A 20,609-nucleotide genomic window follows, 5' to 3' on the forward strand; every position below is an offset into this window, starting at 1 on the left:
TCCTGGGCCCTGGCCAAAACCTGCCATCCAAGGGGAGCACCCCAGCCCCCTGGGGCAGTACCAGGGACCTTCAAGAAACATTCCTGACCAGCCTCCTTTACTTTCCAGGCTGTAGAAGCTTCCTTCCCACGCTGCCTGCCGGCCCCCCCGCCTGTGACTTGTAGAAGCAGCACAGCTGGGTCTTCTCAACACAAGTGACCAGAGGTCACCAGCCTGTCAGTGTGGAAGGCAACTCCAGCAGAAACTGGCCACTCTAGAACGGAGAAAAGAGGCAGCCAGACACATCGGCAAGCACTTCGTGTGGACAAACTGGACCTGCAAGATCCATGAGAAATCATTACACCTTCAACAAGAGACAGGGCACTGCCTCAAGCTCCAGTCTGCTGGTTCATTCAGTCGTTCGTCCAATAGTTCCTTCATTCAACAAAATTGACTGAACATCCATGAGGTTCAAAGCTATGTCCAATAATCAACAAAAGCAAAACTCACAAAATGAAGATAAATAGAAAACCAAGAAAAAAAAGAAAACCAAGAGAATTCAGATGGAGATTCATACAAATGTGCATATACAGATTTAGTTATCTGTGCTTGTGAGTTGTGAGCGATCCCAGGAATAATCTGAAAATCATGGGAATCTGGCTTGAAATGCATTAGGTGATTTTTTTCAATACCTTTACCTCATTGGTGATGTGTCAGCCCATGTGATAGGACATTGTTATTTCAATGAGTCTAGATTCTGAGACCTTTTCTAGATTCTCAGAAAATACCAGGAGTTGGGGAAGCTACCATGGGGGGAAAAATCAATTTGGCCAAATTCATCGACCTGGGAGTATGTATTAATTGTCCAGGATGTGACCAGGACTGCAAGACACTGGGAGGTAAACCACAGAGGGAATATACGAGGTGAGAGTAATAAAAGTATGCAAATCCAACAACCTACAGAGAGAAACCTGCCTCTAGCTGAGGACATTCATCTCAGCCCAGCCACAAACACGAGACAGTCAAACTAAGTGACACAGTAACCTCCCTTTAAAAGACCTATTAGCAGATGCAAGGGAGAATTTATCTTCATACAACATTAATTAGACAAACGTACTGAGGCCAGTAGCAGGCCAGGCACTCTGCTAGGGCTGGAGAAATCAGCAAGAAAGAAGGCCTGTCTCAGATTTTGAGACACACCCAATCTAGGGGGAGAAAGACAAAGGAAACTGGGGAGCCAGGTGAGTGTGGTCCCAGAGGGGCCCCAAGAAAGGAGGGAAAGAGCCCATCCCTGTGTATTGAGGCACGGCCCAGGAAGGCTTCCTGGAGGAGGTGATGTTTGACTTAGGCTCTGGAATGCAGATGAGCAGTGGCAGACTGGGCAGAGGAGGGACAAAAAGCATTCCAAGGAAGCTTGGAGAGGCAGCTATGCAAGCGTACAAGGCAGATGGGGGAAGCTGACATCAAGGGCTGGGATGGCCAGGAGGCAGGATGCTCAGATGGGAGCTATGGCAATGTAGCATTATAGCTGTGTGACAGATGCACCACAGAGGGAGAGGGCTGAGTCAGGGCGGCCATTTAAAAACTGTCGCAATGGTATAGATGAGAGATGAGGAGCTAAGCAGGGCAGGTGAGAAGGGGATTGGAGGGAGGGGAAAGAGGGAGGAATGGAGAGAACATTTCAAAGTCAAAACCATCAGCCCAAGGGACACAAAGCCCGGGAGCAACAGACACCTGGAAGTCTGTGAGTGCATCTCCAGAGAGGTCTGGGTCGGAGGGGCAGATATGGGGACAACTACTGAGTCACAGAGGCAGGCAAGACCCGCTGGAAGACAGTCCAGTATGGAGCCCTGGGAAACACTTAAATGCTTAAAGAGGAAGGAGAGGACCAGAAACCAAGACAAGAGATGCAGCAGGAGAGAAGGTCAGGAAGGAGGCAGGAGACCAGCAGCTAAGGAGGCTCAACCATGTGGCAGCCAGCAGACCCCAAGATGCACAGCAAGGGCCACTTTCGTCATGTTGGGGGGTGGGACTGGGGGGTCAAGGGAGACACATATGCTGAGAACCACCCTGTTGGGAGGGCAGGCCTCAGCAGGGGGCAGGGGGTGATGAGGACGGGTCTATAAGCAGGAGAACCTGTGCCCATACTCAGCCCTGAGGGAGGGAGCTGGGGACGGAGGGAGGGACAGAACAGAGGCCAGGTGGCTGAAGGGAGCGCCTTGGCAGCCGAAGGTACTGGGCTGGCTCTGGGAGGCCAGGAAGGGTACCCAGAACATCAACTGGGAGAGGGACGGATTAGAGGTTGAAGGGTGTTCGGTGAGGCACAGAGTTCATGTGCCAACAATGAGGGTCTGGTGGTGACACAGAACCGGGAGCTAGAAAGACAGTGGAGAGGGCTCCAGCTGGCCACTCTGGGGAGGAGGATGTGAATCAAACCACAAACCTCATTAGAAGATCCTTGCTAGGAATTCTGGCCCAGGAGGGGAAATGGCTCTAAAGAGTTAGGAACTCAGCTTAAAGACTTTCCTCTGGGCTAAGGTTCACAGCCCTGTCCCTGAAATCTTTCAATTCCCCTTCCCTCAATACCAATAGGGTCTGTCTGCACATGGAGTTTCCCCCAGAGAATTCCCACCCCCCCACACACACACACAATCCCTGCACATCACCCCCAAACGCCGAACTCTGGAGGCAGCACAGCCCACATCTGTTTCTTGCTCTTGGTGACGCCCCCAGCAGAGCGCCACATGCAGAGAAGCATGTGACAGGCAGATGAGAGGACACTCACCCAGAGGTTAGAAAAACCTATAACTTTCCCCCTCGCTGACCACAGGGTCAATCAACTCTCCCAGAATAAGTGCTTCACTGTTTGTGGCTCGGAGCAGGATAAACTCTGGAGTAAAGTGAACATGACCTAAACCTACTTTAACAGAGAGCGCACAGATGTCCAAACAGGGCTCTGAGCCCCAAGAAACGAAGGGCACAGAGCATGCTGGGGAGCCTGGCTTGTAGGGAGCTGCAAATGACCCCTGTCCTTCCTCAAGAGCAGTGGGAGGTACCCGGGAAGTGGTCCTGCACAGGGCTGGACATGAGGGCAGAGCAGGTGGCCCTGGGTGACGGGCAGCCACCAGTCCCTGAACCATCCAGATTCTAGCTTTGGTCGTAGGCTGCAAAGCTGGACAGACACTTGGAGCCATCAGCTCAGAGGACAGACCCCTGCACCCCAGAGGAGCTGGTGGCCAGAAGGCTGTGATTATGGCAAGTGGGGAGCAGCCATCAGGGCCACTCATCACCCAGTGCCAAGCCAGTCTTTTCCTCACCCTCCATGCCCCCACCCCGTGTCTTCAAACCCATTCCCCTCGTGCACACACTGGAAGGGGCCACAGAGGGCCAGCCTTGCTGTGTGCGATCCGGTTAGCAGGGGCTCTAATTTAGGCGTGCACAGGTGGTCTTCGGCAGCCCAGGGTCCCCTAACATGGTTTTGAGCTTTCTCTGTATGCGAAGAGGTACACTTCCCTGCAGGAAGAGTTTATAGCTCTGCTTAGATCTGCAGAGGGGCAGAGACCCAAAGGAGGATAAAAAGTTGTTTTAGGGGACTAAGAGGTGCCGTGGAGTAAGGAGCAAGGGCTGAGCTGGGCTCTGGTGGCCATGGGTGAAGCCACCAGGCACACCTGAGCATGGCAGCTGGGCTGCCCAGTCACATCCCAGGATGGGACTCGTCCTGCTTCTTTCTGCCCCTTCACCTGCGCAGGATGGCAGGCTGAGGTCTGTATCCATGAGGGCTCCTCTCTGTGGACTGTCCCCCCACATCTCTAAATGAGAAGGGAATATTCATTCCATCTTCAACCAAGTACTACAGGAACTTGTGGGGGCCAGGTGGGCATTTTGAGGTTTCCCCGCTCCCTGGAACGAGGTGGCCAAAGCAGACTTCAGAAAACCAGAAGCAAACACTACCAGCCCAGTGCGCTGATTCAGCCTTGGGCAGGGGCCAGCACACTTCCCAGCTGCCCCTCCTGGGGCCTGGGGGCCACCCAGCACACCTGCACGCGAGGACCAGCTGCCCAAACAGACTGGCCAAGGGGTTCCCGGAAACTCAAGGAATGTGCAGGCATGCTGAGCCCTGCAGGCTGGGATGGGAGGAGATACACAGAAAAGGAAGCAAAAGTGTGTGGCTCTGGGATGAAAAAAGTGAGCTACATTCTGAGAATTTCAAAGCATGTGCCATCCCTGAGGCCCCTGGGCCACTGAGCTAGCCCAAACCTAGCCGGTCCATGGTACTCCTGCCCAATGACCACGGACTATCTAAACACTTCCAGATGTCCTTGAGGGCCGTGCAGCGGGCAGCAAGTGCAGTTTGGACAAAATAAAGTGAAAGATCATCTCTTGGGAAAGACAGGCTATAAATTACAGTTATGACTTCCCACCCAGAGGGAGGGAGAAACCCTGGGGCTCCGGACTGAGGGCGGACGATGGGGTTGTCCTTCCTGAGAGGCGGCCCTCACCCAGTCAAGGAGGCTGAGAAGCACGGACACTCCCGGTGCTGAGTCCGGACTCCTTGCTGCAGCCCAGCTCCCACCGGCTCCCCTTCCTAAGGTCCAAATGCCATGGGATGGAAACAGGACCAAAATAACCTCGGCCCATGAAATGTGCTCAGCTGTCTCCAGGCCCGCGGCTCCTATTAACTCCAAGTGGTGACGCAGGCAGTCCCCTGGGCTTCGGCCCACCCTCGGCATTGCACAACTCCAGGGGACGCCATTCGCGGTGCAGACTACATATGAATGACCTCCTCCTCGGGCCAGGGAAGCTGTGTGCCATGGTCGAGTCCGAGTCCCGGGGCAGCCAGTGGCTCTACAGCCAGCTCTCCCAGCCTCCAGACAAGTAGCCCCATCCCTCAGGGGGAGGGATGGTCTCTGATCCCAGGAGCACCTGCAACCCCCACTGTGGCCCCCTCCATCACGTTTCCCCATCAGACCAGGACTCAGAGGGCAAGGGCAGGGCCGTTCCCAGAGGCCCCGGCGGAAGGCACCGCGCTGACACAGCCTGCAGAAGGCCCACATGCTCCGGGCGAGCGCCTCCTCCTTGCATCTAATTTACTTTACATAATTAAGAAAAATTGACGATGGAGTGGCCAGAGTGGGGGAAGCGAGTTACAGAACAGTATATCCTGTATTATGCCGATTTTGGTTTTAAATGATTGGAAGGACACATAGAAATGTCACAGAATTAAGGGCGATTTTAGTTTCTCCATTATACTTTTTATCTAATTTTCCAGACTCTGTTCAAGAGCTGCGTGTGGCTTTTACGATCAGAGAGAGAAGGCTACGAAAGCAATAAAGATTTTTTCCCCTCACAGAAACACTGAATGGAAGGCTCTGTGAGCTCAAGGTAGGATGAAACCTGCCAGGTTTTACAAAGCCTGAGGGAAAAGTTGAGATGGGCTGGTGTCTGCCAGTGAGGACTCGCTCCTTGAGGCTCTCGTAAACCCCGAAAGTAGAGACCAAGATACCATCTCCAGCTCTCCTATCTCAGGACTGGCAGCCTGAGGCCCGGAGGGCATGAGGCTGATAAGGCCGGCCTAAGGGCAGTTAGCCAGGGGGCAGTGGCTAAGCCCGTCTGAACCCAGCCCCTTACCCACAGGCAGAAGACACTGATATTTCCCTCTCTGCATCCCTCTCCATGCTAGTTTCTCTCTCTCTCTCTCTCTCTCTCACACACACACACACACACACACACACTGCCCTCTGCATCCCACCACCTGCCCATATGACAAGCTATTTGGAAGGCAGGGGTTGGAAGGATACCAACAGCCCCAGGGAGGCCACCACGGTCTCCCTCACCCCAAGTGGCTCAAGGACATGTGACTTTAAATGCACCAGGCCTGGGAAAGTGGGGAACTTCACTCTCTGCAGCAGGATACAATCAAGGCAAAGGCGTGAGCCCGCACAGAAACCCATGCTCCCACCACCTGAAACCTCCCCCACCAACACACAGCGCGCCAACACCGTCGTCCCAAGGGGTGCAAAGGACCACAGGGTTTGGGAGTGCGACAGGCCTTAGTTCAAGCTGGTTCACTCAGAACTCAGCTCTGCGGCCGTAGGCACGTTATTCCTTTTCTCCGAGTCCGAGTCCGAGTCCTCGTGTAAAATGAGGACAAGGACGTTAACTCCTAGGGGTGTGGTGTCACATGAGAACGAGATAACATGTACAAAGTGCCCATTTAGGCTGGTCCGGCCAGGTGCTCGCTACCTGGCAGCTATTTTGTCACAAACAGGGGCCCTCTGCAGACCTGTGACCCACCCCAGCAGCCCAGCCCCGCCCCACCCCAGCTTCCTCTCTAGCCCAGGTGCTGTGGACCCTCACAGACTACATACAACAACAACAAATTTTAAAATGGTAACGTTTTAAATATGTTTTCTTAACTTAAAAAAATTTTTTTTCAGGGAGCCTGGGTGGCTCAGTCGGTTAAGCATTCAACTTCAGCTCAGGTCATGATTTCACGGTTCATGAGTTCAAGTCCTACATCGTGCTCTGTGCTAACAGCTCAGAGTCTGGAGCCTGCTTTGGATTCTGTGTCTCCTTCTTTCTCTGTCCCTCTCCTGCTCTCTCTTTCTTGCTCTCTCTCAAGAAAGAGAAAGAGAGAAAGAGAGAGAGAGAAAGAAAGAAAGAAAGAAAGAAAGAAAGAAAGAAAGAAAGAAAGAAAGAAAGAAAGAAAGAAAGAAAGATTTTTAAAAATTAAAAAAAATNGAAAGAAAGAAAGAAAGAAAGAAAGAAAGAAAGAAAGAAAGAAAGAAAGATTTTTAAAAATTAAAAAAAATTTTTTCATTCTCTTATCTCAATTTGATTTTTTTTTCTTATCCAAATAAAAAAATAATAAAAAGAGACTGCCTCCAATCCTACCACCTTAATACATCGACTACTTTCATGTTCCCTTCTGGGGATCTGATGGTTTTTGAATAAAAAGAATGTGTATTTACAGAGGTCCCTCATCCTTCCATAGCACAGCCAAGAACCCAGAAATAACCAAAAAGGCACCCCTAGATGACAAAACAGGCGTCACTTAGACTATGCACTCACATTCCTGAACTTTACCCATGAGTGATAATCTCAGGTTATCACTAAGTACCTGATAAGTCTTAGTTTCCACAAATTCTAATAATATAGTTGCCAAGCTCGTGCAGTTTAGAAATAGCAAATTAAAAGTGGAGGTGGTAGGGGGAGGAGGGGAAGAACTGCCTGGGCAGGCACTGTGATAACTTTGAGAAGTGACAAGTGACAGTCTATTAATGATGAAGACACAAAATGATTTTTTTTTTAAAGCATGCTTAAGTCATCCAAAAGATCCAGCAGCGGGGGCTATCTAGTGCAGGAGCAAACATCCCTCCCCACGACCTGGCCTGCCCCGTTCTGCAGGCCATGATAGGATGGCCCAAATCACCCAGAAAAGGTTCTAGCAGGGACTTATAAAGGAGGTGGACAAAGAATATATTTTAGGAAGACAGCATTAAAAATAGTTATAATAACAAATGCTGGCATTTAATTATCTAGAGAAAGGCCACATAGAATGGCGTGCTGCCTAAGAGTTCTGGGGGCAGAGGAGTTACCGTGCAAACTTTATTTTTTCATTTTGTAAGCAAAAATTGCCCTTTGGACCTTAGCAACTTTTGCTGGACTGTGTGTGGTGAGTGGTGAGCAGAAGAGCTCCCCGCTCTCAAGGACGTAGAGATTAAGACTCAGAGGGCCCAGCAGGCCCGTGCCCGGCGTCTCCTGGGCCAAACGTCTGACAAATAGGCCACCCAGGACATGCAATGCTCCCCAAACTGGTCCCCCCTGTGGCCCCAGCACATACCCAGCCACGCTCCAACTCCTGCCGCTTCCTCTCTCCCAGATGCACACACCCATCTTCACTTTGCCTGGCTTTGTTTGCCCTTGGTGCTCCCTCAGTGTGTCTCCTAACACAGTGCCCGCTACCTCTGAGTCAAAATCCTCTTCTGCCTGTTGAAATCCCCTTCACCTGGCAGGCCCCGCCCGGGGCTCCCCGTGAGCCCCTCTGCATCCTGTTTTGAGGACACCTGTCTGCACAGCCGCCTCCCCACTCAGCTAGACGGTAAGCTGTGTGCAGACAGAACGGGCTTGTGTGGTTCCCTACGGTAACAGCCCAGCATTCAGCACTTAGTGGGCATTTAATAAACTTGCTGGATTTGAAAACCTGTGTCCACGCCACAGCCGACCAGGGGCCCCGTGTTCTAGAGCACACATAAGATGCACGCCTCTGGGCACCCTCACATGCATGCTTCACCCTTCCCACCACTTTGGGGAAATTCGTGCACAATGCAATCTCCCAGAATTAGGAAGGAAACAAGGAGGTCCAGCTGGGAAGGAATTCCCCCTCGCCCAATAAGGATTTTATGCTAATGTTTTTCTCCTTAAACTCTAAAAAATAGAAGGACTAAATAAATCTGTCTCTGTCCTGGTATTCCTGAGAATGGGTGGAACTAGGTGGAAGGGAAAGTGTTCCTGCCAGTAATTTCCTCTGTGCCTTGACTCACTGACTTTTTCCTTACTCTAGGTTGTGGCACAGAGGAGGGTGAAGCACAGAAACATCCCGAATCCCTAGGTTCTTCTTTTCTCCCACTTCAAGCAGGAGTCTCCCCTGTCCTCAAAGATTGCCGTGGAAAGGAATGACCGACTCATCCAATTCCAGCACTTAATCTTCAGATCTGGAAGTTCTTCCTCATGTCCAGCTTAAATCTCTCCAGGTCTGATTGAAGGCTCTTCTTTCCCACTCCCAATCATTTTTCCCCTCTGATCTTAAGTGAAGTGAACTTTTCCCAGCCAAAGGGGAAAGAGGGAAGAAGAAAAGGGATTAAACCCGTGCTGTCTCAAGCTCTGTTTTATTTTAGGGATAAAACAGTGAAGGAGACTGTGTGGGAGAGACGCGGGACCAGCACTGCACCTGGCTCCAGGCTGCTGGGAAGAGTGAAGAAGAGAGGACAGGAGAAGAGTAAGAAGGAAATTTAAGGGTTAACTCTCCTGTCACCAAGTCCAGCCAGCTGCCGGGCACTGACAAAGCTGCTCTCAGGAGCTTGGGGTTCAAGCACCCCCTTGACTGGGGTGCCCCATCCCCTCAGCCCTGCAGTACCTAAGCGGCCCTAGGCTGCCCTCCTCCTCAGAGTACCCATTGCCACGGCAACCAGCTCTCCCAGCACCTGGAGACCAGGTCTCACCAGCAAGGAGAACCCCCACCCCCAGCTGACCCCTAACAAGCCCAGAGCTTCCTCCAAAGCCAAGGCTCCACCAACCCCTGGGCTGGGGCACTCCACCCGGCTACAGAGTGACAGAGAGGCTGGTGTACACCCTGATTCAGGCCAGTTTCCAAGCCATCACTCAGTCTGAGGGGCTTTCTGACTTGGGGATCCCAGGGCTGAGATGATACAGGGACACTGGAAGGTGCTCGCTTCTTGAGATTCTGCACGCATGAGTCAGAATACGCCCCATCCATCATCACCACACTGGCAGTCCTTTATCACCTCACATCCACATCCCAGGCCAGGCTCCTTGACTCCAAACCATCAAACTCACAGCCACCACCACCGGGATAATCTTCTTCAAATACTATTTTTATCCAATCATTCTTCAGTGCCTAAAACAGCTTGCTCTGGCTTATCAGATCTCATCTAAACCTTTATGGTATTTATGCCCCCACACACTCCAAATTCAACTCTAGGTCCTCACCACTGCAGTCATGCCAGTCTTCTCGGTACCAGCGTTTCCTGTTCTGCCACGTTTTCTCTGCTCGTGCCTTTATCCCTACTCCTAAAGGCCTCTGCCTTCTGGTTCACATTCACCTCCACAACAAACCACACTGTAGTCTCTCACTATAACTACTTGCATCTGTCATGATGTTACCGTGAATGACCATCAGACTGTGGGCTCCAAGTTTATAACTTCACTGCAAACTCCTCAAGGGGAAAACTTGCTCTCTCATCCGGCTGCAAGACTGGGAGCTTCCGGAGGACCCACAATGTAGCTTCCTTCCATCAGACTAGGCACTCCCTAGGGACCAGCAACACAGTGCCCCCCTCCCATGAGAATTCTCCAGGCACAGGGCTGGGGGCGCTATCTCTACACCTCACCCAGGGGCCCCAGCCCCTCATTGGCTTCTCCACACCACAGCTGTGGCTTCTAAGGCAAACTGAAGAGTTTGAAGTCCAGGGCAGGGCTATCTGCTGGAACTTTCTGCAACACTGGAAATGTTCTGTATCTGAGCTGTTCAAAATAATAGCACCGGTTACATGTAGCTATTGGGCATTTGAAATGTGACTAGTCTCAAATGAGATCTACTGTAAGCATCATAGAGACACCAGATTTCAAAGACTCAGTAAAGATATAAAATATCTCACTGACGATTTGTTTTTATACTGGCTGCATGTTAAAATGATAATCCTTTGCATATTTGGGGTGAGATAAAATACAGTGCTAAAAATAAACTTACCTGTTTGTTTTCATTGTTTTGAATGTGGTTACACTAGAAAAATTGTAAAGTATACATGTGGCTCACATTATGTTTCTGTTGGACGGGCCAGTCTAGAAAGTTTTGGTTATATCCATCGGGTGCCTTTCAGTTAAGATGTCCCTCTTTGACCTCTGAAGGATGCAATGAGGGTCCTTTCTCCATCGTCTCTATATGTCTCCCTTTATTCCCCTCTCCAGATTGCTTATTGTAGTGAGAACCACATAACGTGAAATCTACCTTTGTAACAAATGTGGAAGTCTACAGTTCCAGATTCCTAACTTTACCCACACTGTTGTACAGCATCACTTTTCTTAGTCTTATTTTATCTTGATGAACGCCTCTCTGGTAGATGCCTTAAATGTTCTCTGGAGCAAAATGGCATTACAAATGATTGACTTAACTTAGATCTCAATGCCCTAATGCTGCATTTCCCATCCCAGGAATGCTTTAAGGAATAACCACAATCGTAACAGCACATTTCCTTTATATCGTTCCTTACTGTATCATGGTCCTTTTGGCACGAACTAGTACACATACTGACCCTGCAAAACAAGCAGGCCAGTCATTAATATTAACAGATAAGAGAACACAAGGTTGGCAGTTGGGGGGTTGGGGGGCGGTGACGAAGTGAAGTGTGCAAAGGCCTTGCAAGGACAAGACCCAAATGCTTAACACACAAACACTCCCCACTGTGCACATGCAGGCAGAGCAGTGGGTGCGGTTCAGAAGCAACAGAGTTCTATCTATGCTCTCCTCACCACTACGGAAAGGCTGGGACAGACACAGTTCAAAAAATGACAATGTTATTAAAGTAGGAGTAGGTGGTCGTGAGGCTAGCTCATAGCCTGGGCCTGGGAACTGCTGCCCAGGAACTGTGCATCCTTGGCTCACCCCTTTCACATCTGTGTGCTTTGGTTTCCTCACCTGTAACATAAGCAGCTGGATGCTTCGAGATGCAGCCAGAGAGGCCCCACTTACCCGGCTAGCAGGAACGCAAACCAGCTCGATCCCTTTTGTACAGCAATTTGGCAATATGTGTCAAGAGCCTTAGAAACGTTCAAACTCTGACCCAATAATTCCACTTCTGAGAATCCCAAGAAAATCATCCTAAATAAGGAAAAAGCTTTATGTGTAAGGACCTTAATCTCAGCACTGCTTAGAACACTAAAATACTGGAAATGAGCTAATGTCTAATAATAGGAGAATGGCTCAACTACGATATGGTAAATCCACTTAGTGAAGTTATACAGTTACGTAAAAGAACAATAGCATCAGGCAAGAATGTGCTTTGGCTACATGAAAAATGCAGGATACAAAATGGCTAGTACTATATAAAAGCTCTGCACCCCTTGGGATGTGCTCACACATGTATTCACAAAACTTGAAGGATGATGCCTAATGCCAAGAGCGGCTATTTAGAGTGACGGGACTCTGTGTGCATGCTTTTTTTCTACTTTTCAAAAAGTTTCCAAACGTGCACTTATAATTTTGGAAAAAATGTATATAACAAGGATCCTGAATCGAAGTTCCCCAACATCACTTCTGGCTCAAGCAGGTCTGGAGCAGTCAGAGAGATGGTGAAAGGGACACTAAGTCCAGGCCCACAGCTGGTTGGTCAGGGAAGTGCCAAGTGCATGAGGATTCCTCCACAGGAAAAGCAGGGACCACTATAATTCACATCCAGGTGGGGAATGACCACGCCACTGCCCCACCCCTCTAATTAAAAAAAAATGTTGTAGCTTTTGCACTTATGATAAAAACAAGCAGATGTGTGACCACCCTATATACATACATCCTAGAGCACATGATTTTCAACCCATGTTCACTGGAGCCCAGTTAGTGGCTGGGATCAAAGTGGGGGAGGTGGCAACAGTAGGGGAGACATCCACCTAAATGACTACCACCTGGCCCAGGGACACCTGTGTAAGATTTCACTGAGCAAATGGTGCAAAGAACGAGGTAGCTGTCCTTGCAGGGTGGGCACAAAAGCCAGGATCATCCTGAGTCCTGTCAGAGGACCACAGTTGGGCAGAGTGTTCAAAGAGGCCTCCAGACATGCCTACAGTATTTTCTTTTGGGCAAATAACATGAACTTGTGTTATATTTATTATATAATCAAAGACTGGCAATGAAAAGAAAAGAAAACCATTAAAGCATTTCTGGATACTGATGTGATGGACGATGAAATCAAAGGGTCTCTTTACCAGTACCTCTACATCTTACAGAGGCATGAGTGGCACAAACAGCACAGATTTGGAGCCAGAAAGGCCCAGGTTTGAATCATGGCTCCACCACCTACGGCATGGGAGACCTAGGTCCTCATCGGTGAGACGGGGATGGTAATAACAGCCACCTAACACAATCACTATGAGAGAAGTTCAGGCGTGTTCTTGAGTGGCTCAGCACCGTGAGCGATCGGGGCTCCCCTCTATTTCCCTAAGGACTCCAGCTTCTCCCTCCCATCACTGCCACACCGCTGCCGGATGTCTGAACCAACCACATCAATCAAAAGCTCCCAAAGGGCTTCTGCTGACCATGAGATTAAGAACAAACCCCTGAGCCAGCCTTTCCCAGCCCTTCTGGGGCCTCTCCTCACCCAGCACCCCTCAGAACCCTGGGTCCCTCCTTCCTCCCTGTCACTGTCACAGTCCACCTTCTCTCTCCTGCTTTCAATCCCATCTCTCTTTGGAATCCATGCCCATCCACAGTCCCTCTTCCGGGAGGTTCTCTCTGACCCCTCCAGCCAGAAGGGAATTCTCTCTCTCCGAACACCTTCCTTACATGCTGCTTTGCTGACAGTCGGTTGTATGAAGGTGTTCATCCCCCCAACTAAGCAAACATTTCGAGTGTGGTTAGTTTATGAGGAAGCAATTCTTCCCTCAAAGAATCTGGAATCTGGAGAGGAGAACAGAGACATACCCACCCAGGAAATACTGAAGAAAACAGAACAGCTGACTGCAAAGTACGAGCAAAGAGGCACTATCAGCACCGTGTCTGACTCACATCCCTGTCTGGGCCAAGCTCAGGGATGCTGCCTGCAGGCTTTGGACGAGGACTTTGGCGTGAATGCTGGCTAACAAGCATCACCCAAGCACTGTGGTGCTGAGAACGCAAGACCCAAACAAACAAAACCCCTCTTCCCGTAGCCTCCAATCTTGGACAAACGCTATCCCAGACACAGGGTATGGACATGATTATCCTCGAGTTGCTGGCCAGTTCAGAGCATCAAGCAGAGGGCCTCCTGGTACCTCTGGCCTTGCCTCACGAGCCCCCACCCGGGACTTCCGCCCTGGCATAGCCAGAGGGATGGGGCCAGAAGGCGGGCGGTTGGCCCATGTCCCTGCCTGTGTTTGGGGCCTGGTTCCTGCCTAGTCCCATCTCTCCAGCTGCGTTCTGGAGAGAAGAATGTGCACTATGCCCAGAACAAACACTCACACAGGCCTCCTGGGTAGGAAGGCAGCTCGGGAAAAGAAGTGGGAGCCTCGATTCCCAACCCCCACCATCAGAGCAGGGCTTCTGGCAGCTCTGTGGGCTGTGTGTGTGTGTGTCCCCAGAGCCACTCTGAGTTCAGCACTAGGGGATTTTCAAATCAGATGGAACATGGTAAGAAAGTCGCAAAACCAGGGCTCACTACCCCGGCACCCTCAAAGGAGTCAAGCTGAACACAGGCAAGTCTGAGCAAGGGAAGTCCCCTTGCCACAAGGGAAGATGGCTGACACACAGATTTCTGTCTTATTCCATCTTCTCATGTCCTATCTTCAGTTGGCTCCTGAGAGAAGCCTGGTCAGAATGCTCTGGTAAATGTGTTAACTTTGGGGTTTGAGCCTCCTCTGAGGCTTCTCTGAGCCTCAGTTTGCCTACATAGCACAGACAGACCCTCCCAGCCTCTAGGGTGCTGCCAAGACAACACAGATATGCCAGAGGGAGAGCAGTGGGAAGCGAGCACGCTAGAGTCGCCAGGAAGGGTTTCCCATCACCCCTGCCGCTTTTTGGTGGGAGCATCCCCTGAAAGCAGAGCGGCTGGGTGAAGGCCTGTGGGCCAAGCAGCACAGGCTTCCCAGGCCTGTCTTCCTGGCTGCGTGGCTCTGGTTCTGCAATGGAGAGACCCAGGCCCATGGCAGCCCCACCCCTGCATGCTCCTCTCTCAGCCCCTTGGGGAGGCTCTGAGAGCCAGAGCAGATGGAGAGGGACCGGCAGACCCAAGTCATCTCAGACAGCAGTGTGTCCACCATCCAAGTCCTCCTTATCCAGACACGGAGTCCCAGCAGGCAGAGAAGCTGGAACTCCAACTGACCTCTCCTTCAGGATCTGAGAAAGCTGAGCACGGGGCACCAGGAGGACCCAGCTGAAAGCAGGGTCCTTGACGTCCCCCACTAAACATATCATGTCTTTTTATTCTACTGTATTTCAGATGTTTTGACATCTTGCAGCCCAGTCAATTCCTAGAGACAGCAAATGACTTGTCTCTCATCTGCTTGCAAACTTTTATATGCAAAGCAACCAATCCAAGGCCCAAATGGCCAATCACCTCCTTTATGAAGCTGTTATGCACCCACACTCCAGACCACTACTCCCCTGCCCTGATCACCCCAGGGACAGGCACCAGACCCCGGGACAGCCCCTACACCCCAGAGCCCACTGAAATTAATCAAACTAGTCCATCCTCAGCCTGCTTACCCTGCCTCACCCGTTCCTTCCCACAGAAACCCCAATAAAAGCTCTTGTCCATGAATCCCCCTCACTCTGCCTCCTGACCCTCCACAGTGCTTCCGTGGGGAACAACTGATCTTCTCAATGGCAATCACCTCCCGATCTGTTGGCCTCACCACACCTGGGGAATAATAACACCTACATTTTAAAACACTCAAAACAAGAGTTCTCCAGTCAGTTATGGAGGTAATGATTGTCAGGTACCACTGACCAGCAAAGTGGTGTTTTCATTTGAGTTGGAGCCAGTAAAGAGGAGAGGAAAGGGATTTTTCCTCCTGAAATCATGCTCATGAGACTCAAGGTTGTTCCCTTTCCATTTCTCCTGGGATCACTCAAATGGCACAAACAATGGTTTAATGAGCACTGACTGCTGTAAAGATGGGAGGGACAAGGACACTCGGGTGACATGGGTTGAGCAAGCTGGTGTTCCCACCACTCCACCCAGCTGGGCTCCTTATAAGGCTCTTGACAGTGTCCAGGCCCTCTCCACCCCTGCCCCATGCCAGGTCCTCTTGGGGACACATGGCCATCCTCAGCCAGCCTGTCACTCTCACACCCGCCCTGCAGGCCAGGCTACAGCTACTACTCCTGCTTCTCAGGAAATACAGGACCTTTTCCATCTGGGCACCAGGTCACCTTGGTTTTGGATCAAAATTCCTCAATTTGAAACCATTCACATCCAGACTTGGGGACATCCTGGGAGTGGAGCCACCACAGGAACTGCCTGCTCCTCTCTTCTAGGAATGTGACACCCCCTCAGCTGCCCCTCCCTGCCAGCCTTCCTCACCCAGCAATGCCCACTCGATCCCTCCAGGCCACAAGCCCGGCTCAACCCTGACCACCGGCTCTAGACACCCTCCCACTCTCTCACTGTCCCAAGCAGTGCCCCATCTATAAACTCCTCTCCAAGGGGCACCTGGGTGGCTCAGTCAGCTGAGCGTCCAACTTCGGCTCAGGTCATGATCTCACCGTTTGTGAGTTCAAGCCCCACGTTGGGCTCTGTGCTGACAACTCAGAGCCTGGAGCCTGCTTTGGATTCTGTGTCTCCCCTCTCTGCCCCTCCCCCATTCATGCTCGCTCTCTCTGTCTCTGAAAAATGAATAAACTTAAAAAAAAAAACACTATAAACTCCTCTCCTAGACCCCTCTCTTCTAAAACATTAGCACCCACCGCCCACCATTGGCCCTTAGGTTTCTCTGGGCACCAATAACACCAGACTGGATAGACAAATCGTGCAATATTCATGTGACTGAATATTATTCAGCCATACAAAGGAATGACATACTGATACGTGCTACAACATGGATGAACCTCAAAGACATGATGCTGAATGAAAAAGAAGCCAGATATAACAAGACACATATTACATGATTCCATTTATATAAAATATCCAGAATAGGGAAGTCCATAGAGACAGAAAGCAGACTAGTGGTTGCCAGTGCCTGGGGGGACGGGAACATTAGGAATAACTACCGACAATTTTGGGGTTTAGTGACCAAAAACGCTTGGGACCAGACAGAGGTGGTGGTTGTACACCACTGAGAATGTACTAAATGCTACTGAATCAATGCATGTGGACATGGTTAGCTTTGTGTTAGGCAAATTTCACCTCAATTTAAAAAATCATATTGGATAATCCATCAGTGATGTACAGTGAGCACACAGAAACGTAAGAGGCGGCCTGGGATGGTGCTAAGAGCGCTGGACCCACAGTGGCAATTCGAAACACCAATTCGGTCCTCTGTGCTTGGGAAACATTAAGCAAACCATGGAACATCACCTCCATGGGATGTTCTACAGCATGAGTATGATCATAGTATGCACCTTCAGTGCTGCGGTGAGAATTAAATGAGGTAATGCAGGGACAGCCCACAAAAGACACTCATTTGTACACTCCGTAGGAAAATTAATATAAAATTGTTAAGTTTAAAAAATCCAGCAGATACAAAGTCCTAGCTATGCAAGCTACATTTACACGGATAAAAATGTATCTATCTCTACAGGTATAGAAAAGACCTGGAAAACGAGCTAGTGTTTTAAGCTTACAGAATTTCTTTCTAAAATTGGTCTATACAGATAGTATATAGTAAGAGACCAAGAAGCCAGGTTCTGGTTGCGGCTCTGCCCCTAACCGGTCTGGGAGACCTCGGTGAAATCCCTCATCATCTGGATCTCAGTTCCTGGTTTTGAGAGCGGCTTAACCGTGACAACAACCCAGCTGAACCAGGCCCACTCAGGCCCTAGTGCCTCCACGTGCCAGGGGCTGTGCGAGATGCCATGTTCCCCAGCCCTCGTTATGAGACTGACTCCCGGTCCTCAGGGAATGTGAACAGCACTGTAAACCCAGGCAGAATGAGAAAAAAGAGGACAGATGGCCCCGCACACACAATTCTCAGTGTGGCCGCAGGGGAAGGTGTCCTTTGAGCCAGGGCATTAAAGCAGGATATGGCTTTCTTAGGTGGAGAGGACAAGTCCCAGACCACAGACCTGACCAGCAGCACGGCTGGACGAAGGAAAAGGCACCATAGATTCTCACTCGACTGTCTAGCAAGCCGGTTCTCAGACAGGGATCCCCACACCAGTGGCCGCAGCAGGGGCACCTGGGAACCGGCTAGAAATGCGAATTCTTGGGCCCCACCCCAACCTTGTGATTCAGAAACTCCAGGGGTGGGGCCGGCAGGCCTGAGCACCTGCTTCCTTCGCAGAGGCCCTACAGGAAGTGTGTGAAAATTGCCCCTGAAAGAGGCCTTCAGGGGCCCACCCTGCCCACCCTCTAGGCCCCTGGCCGGCAGAGCTGACAAAGCGTCCTGTGCTCACAGGAGCTAGTCTAGCATTTGGATAGAGATGAACTTTCCCTGTCTTCACCAGCCCACCAGCCCACCGGCCCAAGGCAAACACCTAAAGCAGCAAAGCCTAAATAAATCTGCCTGCTGCTGCTGCCGCCACCACCCCAGCTTCTTCCACACCCATTTCCCCTGCCCTGAAACCTGTGCTTCCCGGCCAGTAGCCCCTTGGCCCTGAGGTCCCCAGACAGCAGGAGGCCATGGGGCCCTCCCCACACAGCTGGGATCCCATCAGCCCAGCAGGAGGCCCCTTTCCGCCCCCAGTGCACCCTCCAGCGCTGGATGGATGAAGGAGGGTGAGATGAGGGCTAGAACATAGCTCATCACTCTTAAGGGCGGCAGAGTGACTAGGAGTTTCCTTTCTAGAACTCTCCAGGAAACAGCTTACAAAGACTCCCTCCAGGGCAGCGCTGCCCCTGAGGCAGTTCCCCCCTCTTCCTCCTCCAGGAGGGAACACCCCCACCTCCCAGGTGTCAGGGGATGGCAGGGGCCAGCTGCCCCGTTTGGAGAGTGAGCATGCAGTCCCTATGATTCCAAAGCCGCTGGCCACTCCCTGCACCCAGTCGGTCTGGCTTTGGAATCACACTTCCGCCTCCCGCTAACTGGGTGACCTTTGAGATTCCAGGGTTTTCTGGAAAAGCAGGATAACGATACCCTCCTTAGAGGGCTGCAGTGAGGATGAAATCAGAGGACAGAACACATGAAGTACACACAGGAAGGGCTCCATAACGGAAGCGCTGATATTCAGCACCACTATCACGCCCATCCTTTATTCAAACTCTTGCAACGGCCAGTCATCACCCACTGGGTAAAGCCCAAATTCCTTAGCACTCGCCGTTCTGGCTCCCACTCGTCTCCAAAACAGCAGCAACAGGAAGACGTTCTTGATTTGTCAAATATGCCTTCCAACTACCAAGCCTGACCTCCATGACCCTCCCAGCCTGTCTGTCAGACTCTCTCCTTGCCTGCCCTGTGGCCCCCTCTCCAGACTCCCAGCAATCTGCCCGGGCCTCTAGGTGACGAGCGCTTGCATTGCAGAGGGCCTGTCGTCCATCATGGGGTCCTCTCACAGAGGGCTGAGAAAGTCCAAGAGCAAAACAGATGCTTGGAAAACTGAATGGACTCCTTCCAGGTTCAGGAGAGGAAACAAAGCCTGAAATCAGCAGAGAGCAAGTGGATGCCGGCTGGCCCTCTCCCACTGCCGTCCTAGCAGTCAGCCGCGCTTGGGGCCTGGCCTGGGCACTCGGGGGAGGTCACGTTCTGAGAGGCTGTGTCCTCAGAGTTCCCAGCCTGAGAGAGAAATCTCCAGAGACAACAGATGCTGACCCAGCCCCGTGGGGACAGAGGACAAAGGCCTGAGCTTGGCCCAGGATCCCAGCTCCTGCCTGCTCTCCTCAGCCTGCTTCCCATCCCGGTCTGAGACCCACCCGCCTGACACACTCCAAGCCTTGGCTCCCACAGAGCGCGGCCCAGCGCTACAAGCTCAGCCCAGGACCGAAAAGCGAAGCACAGTGGGGGCTTTAAATCTGCCCCTGAACTCACCCTCTGGAGGCCAGGGCAGCCCCGGGACTCAGGCCTTGAGGCCTCCAGGCTCCAGCACACATACCTAACAATGGCGTAACCTAATGGGGCAGCTGGGCTGACTTGTCAATACAGGTGAGTGGGTCAATGCAGGGCTTTCTGCCTGTGTTGACTGCACAATAGAGTCCCAGGTGGACAGACTGCAGCCTCTATCACTCTTCTCCAAACACAGTCCAGTTCCTGTCCCCATACTCTGTGGGCCACTTACCAAACTGACCCAAAGGGAATACCCCAGATTCTGGACCATGCCTTCCTCCTGCAGGCCGAGCTTCAGAACCCCAGGTTCCTGCCCCCACATCCGGGAGTTCAGGACATCTGCCGTCCCCTCTAGATGGTGCCAATAAGGCCCCATTCACACAATCTTCATCCACACAGGGGACGACCAGAAGAAAACAACAGGAAAGAAGGAGGTTAGCCTTCAGGGAGGCTTCTTGACCAAAAGGGAAATGTCATGGCAGGAGAGAAAGCATCTTCCCTCATGGGCCTTACTGGGGCCCAGCCTGGGTGCCCTGTCTTAGTTCAGATTCTTGCCACCAGACTGCCCTTAGAGAAAGCATTCTCCCCACTAGGAAATAGGGGGGATAGGAGAGGTAAGAACAGAGTGACAGAGAAAGAACCCCAGTGGACCATCCCCATGTGTCTCCCTCTGGCTCTGAATCAATGCCAGAAAATGCAACCCCAATGTCCTACAAAAGTCCAGGCACTCCTCAAACTGTGATTCCCAAAGGGGCCAGGCCTGGTTCTTTGAGTGACATGTTAAGGGTATTAGGAGAGCAATTCCCGTGCTGGTGGCAGAGAGCCTAAGAGAAGATAAAAACAAAACCCAAGAGGGGGATGTGCTTGAAGGCTGGTGGGCCCAGTGGGGAGGTCCAACACAGAAAGAATCTGGCCCCCCGCAGAGGATAAATTATCAGTTGGTTATCTGTTATGTGGATGGCTCTGGAAACCACCTTCTCCACATCCCTCATTTCCTATCTCTGTTCCTC

The 20,609-nt window shown here is 51.3% G+C and overlaps 1 protein-coding gene and 1 long non-coding RNA gene across 2 annotated transcripts in view; one reads left to right on the plus strand and one right to left on the minus strand.

The window, feature by feature from the left end:
* The window catches only part of ADCY5 (adenylate cyclase 5), a 142,292-nt gene that overhangs the window by 92,729 nt on the left and 28,954 nt on the right, over positions 1-20,609 (minus strand). The window lies entirely within an intron of this gene.
* Positions 6,322-10,429, plus strand: LOC144234336 (uncharacterized). Its single transcript, XR_013335926.1, has 3 exons — positions 6,322-6,369; positions 8,543-8,732; positions 8,877-10,429. It is a non-coding gene; the product is annotated as an uncharacterized LOC144234336 (long non-coding RNA).

Source organism: Crocuta crocuta, unplaced genomic scaffold (genome assembly GCF_008692635.1).
Source record: "Crocuta crocuta isolate KB4526 unplaced genomic scaffold, BGI_CrCroc_1.0 scaffold45, whole genome shotgun sequence".
In the NCBI taxonomy this organism is placed as follows: domain Eukaryota; kingdom Metazoa; phylum Chordata; class Mammalia; order Carnivora; family Hyaenidae; genus Crocuta; species Crocuta crocuta.